Here is an 8,437-nt window from a genome sequence, read left to right as displayed (position 1 = left end):
GCTCCCCGCAGCGCCTGGGCCGGGCGCGGCTGAGGGGAGGAGACTGCGGGGGGCGGGTTAACAGTGCACCAGGCCTTTGAAAGCCTCAGCCGGCCGCGAAAGAGGGGGGAACCCAGCGACTTCTTAATGCGCTTGAGGCGCGACATGGCGGCGAGGCGTAAGAGTCCGGGCGGTCCAATGTGTATGGGGAAGAGGGCGGAGCTAGAGCGGCCTGGATTACCATTAGGTTATAGTCGGAGACTACATTTCCCATGCTGCGCCGGGAACCGGAAGCACCTCGGCGCCAGTGCGCAGGCGCAAAAAAGCCCCCTCTGGTTATATAAGAGAGATCCCGGACTGACACGTTCTTTTGCATCCACCTCGCCTTCTATTCGGCAGCTTTGGTTCCGTGCGTCATCCTCATCCGATGTCATCCCGCCTCGGGAACTCGGGGTTATTACTGTGTGTGGTGAGTTGAGATCTACTGTTTTCCCTTCGATATCTCCGTTCCTCCCTTTCCATCTCCCCTGCTCGTGGCTCCTCTTGCCCTGATCCTAATAGGCCTAGGGCCGTGGGTGAGATCACTTAGAGCTGGAAAGACCCACGCACGGACCTGAGGAGTCCTTGGCTGGTGAAAATGATGACTTTACTTTTTTCCCCATCTAATCGACCATGTTGATGTCTTTGAATACTTGCCAGTTGGTTCTGATACACCGGCCTCAAGAGGCCCGGCCATGTTCTTTTTCTACTGTGGGAAGATGGCGACTGATGCCCTTTCTCTGTTGTCTCGCAGGTTAGCGTGACCCAAAGGTACAGAATGGATCTTGAAGGAAAGGCTCGTTGCGCGGCCTCCAAAGGAACCCCGTGTAGACATCGAGAACCTTTGGCCTCCTGACCTCTGGGGTAAGCTTTTGTCCCCTGGCCTGCTGGAGTAACCACGTGCTCTCGGGAGCTGCTTCCTTTGCTAGTGGAACTGGGAAATGAATTAACCAAAGCTAATTTGTACTCAGCATATATTAGGTATTTTTTAAAAGGGCTCTGAATGCTTTATTATAATCCTAAAAATGTAACTATAAGACCTATGTTGCTGAAGAAACAGATTTACAGTTGTGGTAACAAACCTCTAGTGCAGCGGTTCTCAACCTGTGGGTCGCGACCCCTTTGGGAGTCGAACGACCCTTTCACAGGGGTCGCCTAAGACCATCGGAAAACACATAATTACATATTGTTTTTGTGATTAATCACTATGCTTTAATTATGTTCAATTTGTAACAATGAAAATACATCCTGCATATCGGGTACTTACATTACGATTCATAACAGTAGCAAAATTACAGTTATGAAGTAGCAATGAAAATAATTTTATGGTTGGGGGTCACCACAACATGAGGAACCGTATTAAAGGGTCGCGGCATTAGGAAGGTTGAGAACCACTGCTCTAGAGCATTTGAGTTTGAGCCAAAGGTATGACAGGGAAGCAAAATCTCAGTGGATTCAGATTGGCAGTTTTGCAACTTTATACATTAGAGCAGCGATTTTCAAGCTTTTTAATCTTGGTGGCACACATAAACTAGTTCTTAAAATTTTGCGGCACATCAAAAATTTTGTCATTTTAACAAAATAGGTGTAATTTTGATTCAGTCACACAGGACAGCTATTGTTCTTTGCTCTTGTCTTTTTTTTTTTAACCGATATCAGAGGAAGGGAGCAGGATAGAGAGATAGAAACATCAGTGATGAGAGACTCATTGATCGGTTGCCTCCTGCACGCCCCCTACTGGGGATCAAGCCTGCAACCCGGGCATGTGCCCTTGACGGAATGGAACCTATCTTAGAAATTCCTTTGGCATACTGGTTGAAAATCGTTGCGTTTGAATTAAATGAGATGACAAATCTCTAGGATTGAACAAAGGCTAAGTGCAGAAACACAAGAACAGCCCATAGAGATGGTATTTGGGGAACAAGCTAACAGTGAGGGATTATTTTTTTTAATGTTTTTATTGATTTTTGAGAGGGGGAAGTTGGCTGCCTCCTGCACCTCCCCTAGTGAGGATTAAGTCTGCAACCTGAGCATGTTCCCTGACCAGGAATCAACCGGCCACCAATTCCCATGTGCCTAACTCAACTCTTGAGTCCAGGATTGACGCCCCTAAGGGCAGGACTTTTTCAGGAACATGTTTTTCTTAAACCTTGATGTTCCCAGGTTTTTAGTGATAGCACCTTGCATTAAAATGTAACATCCTGACATGAGACTTAGTCAAAACACTGCACAAAAGCCAACTCTTTCCAGCCACACAGGCCTGTATCAAATATAAGTTCAGAAGGTATGTTTATCTTAGCTGCTGTTTTCTTATTTCCAACAAATGGGACACGTGCTCAAATATAGCATGAATTTTTTAAGTGCAGAAGTAAACCAACAAAATCTTATTCCTGGTTCAGGGCTTTGTGTAAGTCCCAGAGCTTTCTACTGGCATATATGATGACTGAACTTTTTTCCCCGGCAGATCGACCGTGGTGATACAGCTTCTCTAAGCCAGTTTTATCTGATATGCCAGTTTGAGCAGCTCTTTAATCCCCTGCTTCCTTGGGCATTTAGTTGATTGGTGGCCCTCATGTTCCATGTTTTTCCCCAGGTTTACTGTTGGCAGAAAGCAGACTTTGAGTGGATCAAGATAAATCCAGGCATGGGGAAATGAAGTGCCCCTGCTCACATGGCTGAATAGACATAGAATCCGGAGAATGGAGGAGGTAGTAACTGCTTTCCTTTTGAATGGCTATCCCCTTTGCTCTTTTCTGTGGCTCAACTATGGCCATTGCAGCTGATGACATAACTTTTTTCCCCATCAGATCGACCCTGTTGATCTAACTAAACTATTTGCCAGTTTTTGTCTGATGCATTGGCCCGAGAACTTTTAGCCCAGTTTTCCAGACTACTTTCTATATGTGGGTGTGATTTTCTTTTTTTAAGTGGGGATTGGGCTCTATGGAGTGTTTTTTGTTTTTCCCGCAGCATATACACGTCATTTATATTTGCTTCATCTTTTAACTTCATGCAGGTCAGGAACCCTGTGTGCCATTGGTCAGAAAGATTGATTATAGTCGGATCTTCTCCTTGGCTTGGTTCAGTCTGTCCAGTAGCAGGTAAGGTTTCTGCAAATGGTATCAACCCCCTAATGAAATGACTATTAAATGTGCTCAGTGTAGAGGAGTGTTGAGTTTGCTCACTTGGGACTAACCTGGGGACCCAGTTTCAAGTTGGGCATATAAAACAAGAGTGGAGAATAAAGTCCTCAATAGAAGACTATTGACCTATTGGTACTACTAGGTCTTTTAAGACAAAAATGTCTGCCTCCTGTCCCCATTTTCAAACAATAGCACCCCCTTTATCCTTTATTAATGATCACTCATTAAATATAAAATGTTTACTGTCTGTAGTTTTTGCCATGTATTACATATCTCTGAGGCTGAACATTTTGACATAGTTTATAATATAGACTTCATTGAGGTGCAGAAGAGACAGGTCATCTCAAGAGATAGGAAATCTTGGTCATCGGTAATTGTATGTCTGTTCCATCTGATTCCTAGAGTTTTAATCAGATACTCCTAAATCCCACACAAGTAGCACTTCAGAATTTACTGATTGTAATCTCTCTTTTTTTCTAGTTTCTGGCCCATGGAGTTTGAAATACAAGTCCTCTTGGGGAAGACTGACCCTGTATTTTCCTGATAAAACATAATAAATTTTGTAGGCTTCCTATCTGGAGAAGGAAAATAAAAAGTTTTTTAAATCAAAATGCTCTTGGATTTGGTCTTTGGGGATTAAGAAACACTGAACAAGGGTAGTGACCAAATCTCTACAGTCTTCACAGTGTTAGGAGGCAAATCCCACACCTGTACATTTATGCAGGCATTTAAGTTTTTAGTATTTATAGAAAATTCATCTATAAAGTGGGTATGAGATTCCCTTACTCTTATACTGTGAGGATCAAATGAGATCTCAAAATGCTTAGTGTAGCACTTGGCATGGCCTAAGTGTTCAATTAGTAATGGCTGTCTTCATCTGTATATAGGAATGAACTGGTTACATGGGACAACTTGATACATTGCATACACATTACCCTGAGGGAGGAAGCCAGTCTCAAATGCTTGCATACTCATTACCTTGACATTCTGGAAAAGGCAAAACTTACAATGGTGGGGAACATCGTCGGAGATAGCCAGAATAGGAGGGGTGTGTAAAAAAGCAGTGGTTTTCAAACTTACAATGGTGGGGAACATCGGAGATAGCCAGAACTATAGGGGGTGTGTGTAAAGCAGTGGTTTTCAACCTGTGGGTCGCGACCCCTTCACGGGGGTCGCCTAAGACCATCGGAAAACGTTTTTGTGATTAATCACTATGCTTTATGTTCAATTTGTAACAATGAAATTGGGGGTCACCACAACATGAACTATTTTAAATATTTTATTGGTTTTTTTTACAGAGAGGAAGGGAGAGAGATAGAGAGTCAGAAACATCGATGAGAGAAACATCAATCAGCTGCCTCCTGCACATCCCCCACTGGGGATGCGCCCGCAACCCAGGTACATGCCCGGGACCCCCCAGTCCGCAGGCTCCATCCACTGAGCCAAACCGGTTTCGGCAACATGAACTTTAAAGGGTTGCAGCATTAGGAAGTTTGAGAACCACTGGAAAGTAATAGCATGAGGTTTTTTTTTGCGGGGGAGAGGGGGTTATTGTCACATTTTATATATATGTTCTAAAGTATGATTCCGTGCTAAGACTTGGATAGCCTTAAAGATATCCTTAAAGTCAGCCAGTCACAAAAGAAAGTATCATTCCACTTATATGAGGTACCTAGAGTAGTCAAACTCCTAGAAACAGTTAAAAATAGGTGGTTGCCCCAGGAGTGGGGATGGAATGAGAAAATGGAGAGTTCAATGGGTAGAGTTTCAGTTTTACAAGAAAGTTCTGGAAATTGGTTGCATAACAACTCACTGGACTATACAGGTTAAAATAGTAACTTTTTTTTTTAAATATTGATTTTTTTTTACAGAGGGAGAGGGATAGAGAGTTAGAAACATTGATGAGAGAATCATTGATCAGCTGCCTCCTGCACACCCCATACTGGGGATGTGCCTGCAACCGAGGTACATGCCCTTGACTGGAATTGAACCCGGGATCCTTCAGTCCACAGGCTGACACTCTATCCACTGAGCCAAACCAGTCAGGGCGATAGTAACATTTTATATTGTGTGTATTTTTTTTTTAAATATATTGATTTTTTAGAGAGGAAGGGAGAGGGATAGAGAGTTAGAAACATCGATCAGCTGCCTCCTGCACAGCCCCTATTGGGCATGTCCCCGCAACCGAGGTACATGCCCTTGTCTGGACTCAAACCTGGGACCTTTCAGTCTGCAGGCCGACGCTCTATCCACTGAGCCAAACTGGTCGGGGCAATTGTGTGTATTTTTATCACAATTTTTAAAAAAATGTTCAAGGGCAATGATAAACTCTGGTAATATGGAATGAGCAATATCTATAGTGTTAACATAAAAAGTAACTTTCTGCCCTGGCAGGTTTGGCTCAGTGGATAAAGCCTCGGCCTGGGGACTGAAGGGTCCCGGGTTCGATTCCGCTCGAGGGCATATGCCCAGGTTGTGGGCTCGATCCGCAGTGGGGGGCGTGTGGAGGGCAGCCAATCAATGATTCTCTCTCACCATGGATGTGTCTATCTCTCCCTCTCCCTTCCTCTCTGAAATAAAAAAAAAAAAAAAGTAACTTTCTGTGACTCAGAGACAAGAATTTCACTCAAGTAACTCCTCTTAGAGCTGGTCCCCTCTGGTTTTTACTCATGAGTCTACTAACATGACTCTTCAGGAAAAATGTTCAAGGGCAATGATAAACTCTGGTAATATGGAATGAGCAATATCTATAGTGTTAACATAAAAAGTAACTTTCTGCCCTGGCAGGTTTGGCTCAGTGGATAAAGCCTCGGCCTGGGGACTGAAGGGTCCCGGGTTCGATTCCGCTCGAGGGCATATGCCCAGGTTGTGGGCTCGATCCGCAGTGGGGGGCGTGTGGAGGGCAGCCAATCAATGATTCTCTCTCACTCAGCTGCCTCCTGCACAGCCCCTATTGGGCATGTCCCCGCAACCGAGGTACATGCCCTTGTCTGGAATCAAACCTGGGACCTTTCAGTCCGCAGGCCGACGCTCTATCCACTGAGCCAAACTGGTCGGGGCGACTAACATGACTCTTCAGGAAGAAAAGTGTTTGCCTCACCTGTTTATGGCTTAAGGTATATTTGGCATTCCATCCTGAGGAAAAATCACTTCCCAACTGTGTGACCTTTGAAAATCATGTAATTTTTCCTTGCCTCAGTTTTCTTACCTGTAAAATGGAACTCATACAAAATGAGTCTCACTGGATGGCTGCAAAAATTCAGTATGAAAAATATCTGGCATGGCCCTAGCCAACTTGGCTCAGTAGATAGAGCATTAGCCTGCTGACTGAAGGGTCCCAGGTTCGATTCCAGCCAAGGGCACATGCCTGAGTTGCAGGCTCAATCCCCAGTAGGGGGCGTGCAGGAGGCAGCCAATCAATGATCCTCTTATCATTGATGTTTATTTCTCCCTCTGAAATCAATAAAGAAATATGTTTTAACAAATATATATATACACACATATATATGGCATGAAATCTCAATAAAGATGCTCAGAAAAAAACTACCAAATGGACAAACACTTAATGGCCACCAAAGATATTAGCAAAATAGAATGATTATTGGAGTTGGCAATTTAATGTCAAGCTTATTTAATTTAACCATGGGGTGCTGCCACTAGGGCTTTTTTTAAAATCTAGAAAAAGTGAAAAAATTGAGTTCTCTTTCTTTTTAGATCCATTTAAAATAATTGTGTGTTTTTTTTCTCCTGCCTCCCTTCCCCCTTTTAAATCTTCCATATGCTGAGTCCCTAATTAAGCAAATGAAAACCTAGGTTGAGAAGTTCTCCCAAGTGAAAATCTTCTAATTTGCTGATTATTATTGGAAAAGTTGGCCAGTGATGGAACTCAGCTGAGGTCAGAGAAAAGGCCTCAGCCTAATATTATTTGTCCAAGCAATACATTATCTGATGCCAAATCCCAAGCTCTTAATAACTCTTGATGCAAAAGAGTTTGGGTGAGATGCGCCTAACCTAAAGAAGATGCTAAAGAAACCATCCCTACAGGAGCACTGGATTGTTTAAATAATTTTTTATCCTAAATCTCTAAATAGTAGCGCCTGGTAGTTTAGCAGTAGTGTAAAGTCAGGCAATGAATGTAAATCACTAAAAAGATGGCTAGAATGTGGCAAATACTCACAAAATAATCTATCATTTTTATTTCTAAGCTTTAGTTTTCTTATGGGTAGAAAGGTAACTTAGGATCTCTAACGCACAGCGTTGGGAGGATAAAAGAAACTGGTTTGTAATTCTCAAGTCCTGTGCAAATATTAGTCAGTGTTCCTGGCTCTGGCATTTACTAGCTGGGTGAGTTGGAAAAGTTACATAACTTCTTTGTGCCTATTTTCTAATAGAAAAATGGGATAATGCTAATTGTACCTAATTCATAGGGTTGTTGTAAGAACTGTATGCAACAATATATGTAAACCTCTGGCACTTAAAGACTCAATAACAGTAGTTGCTTTTATTATAAAACTAGAGGCCTGATGCACAAAATTTGTGCACTCGGTGGGGGGCCCCTCAGCCTGGCCTACACCCTCTTGCAGTCTGGGAGCCCTCAGGGATGTCCAACTGATGGCTTAGTCCAGCGGGCCTATGCCGGCAGTCGGACATCCTTAGCACTGCCACGGAGGCGTGAGAGGCTCCTGCTACTGCTGCTGCGCTTGCCAACTGTGAGCCCAGCTTCTGGCTGAGCAGCACTCCCCCTGTGGGAGTGTACTGACCACCAGGGGGCAGCTCCTGCGTTGAGCATCAGCCCCCTGGTGGTCAGTGCGCATCATAGCGACTGGTCATTTCACTGTTCGGTCGATTTGCATATTAGCCTTTTATGCCTGCGGGATGGGGCCAAAACTGGCTCTCTGACATCCCCCAAGGTATCCTGGATTGCGAGAGGGTGCAGGCCAGGCCGAGGGACCCCACCGGTGCACGATTGGTACCAGGGAGGGACGCGGGAGGTTGGCCAGCTGGGGAGGGACTGCGGGAGGACTCCAGGGCATGTCTGGCCCTTCTCGCTCAGTCCTGATCGGCCAGACCCCAGCAGCAAGTTAACCTACCAGTTGGAGCATCTGCCCCCTAGTGGTCAGTACACATCATAGCGAGCAGTTGAGTGACCTTAGCATATCATTAGCATATTATGCTTTGATTGGTTGAATGGACGACCTGACACTTAGCATATTAGGCTTTTATTATATAGGACTAGAGGCCCGGTGCACAAAAATTTGTGCACTCGGGGGTCCCTC

The 8,437-nt window shown here is 44.4% G+C and overlaps 1 long non-coding RNA gene across 2 annotated transcripts; it reads left to right on the top strand.

The window, feature by feature from the left end:
- Positions 1-277: 277 nt before the first annotated feature.
- LOC102239299 lies at positions 278-3,772 on the top strand. 2 transcript variants are annotated; one of them, XR_001362115.1, is made up of 6 exons: positions 278-448; positions 773-882; positions 2,612-2,726; positions 2,826-2,921; positions 3,035-3,119; positions 3,642-3,772. It is a non-coding gene; the product is annotated as an uncharacterized LOC102239299 (long non-coding RNA). The 2 variants fall into 2 exon arrangements; XR_001362114.1 differs by lacking the exon at positions 2,826-2,921 and having other exon boundaries at positions 323-448.
- Positions 3,773-8,437: the final 4,665 nt, after the last annotated feature.

Source organism: Myotis brandtii, unplaced genomic scaffold (assembly GCF_000412655.1).
Source record: "Myotis brandtii unplaced genomic scaffold, ASM41265v1 scaffold225, whole genome shotgun sequence".
Classification (NCBI taxonomy): domain Eukaryota; kingdom Metazoa; phylum Chordata; class Mammalia; order Chiroptera; family Vespertilionidae; genus Myotis; species Myotis brandtii.
The sequence above is the reverse complement of the archived record's forward strand: the minus strand, read 5'-3'. Positions and strand labels throughout refer to the sequence as shown.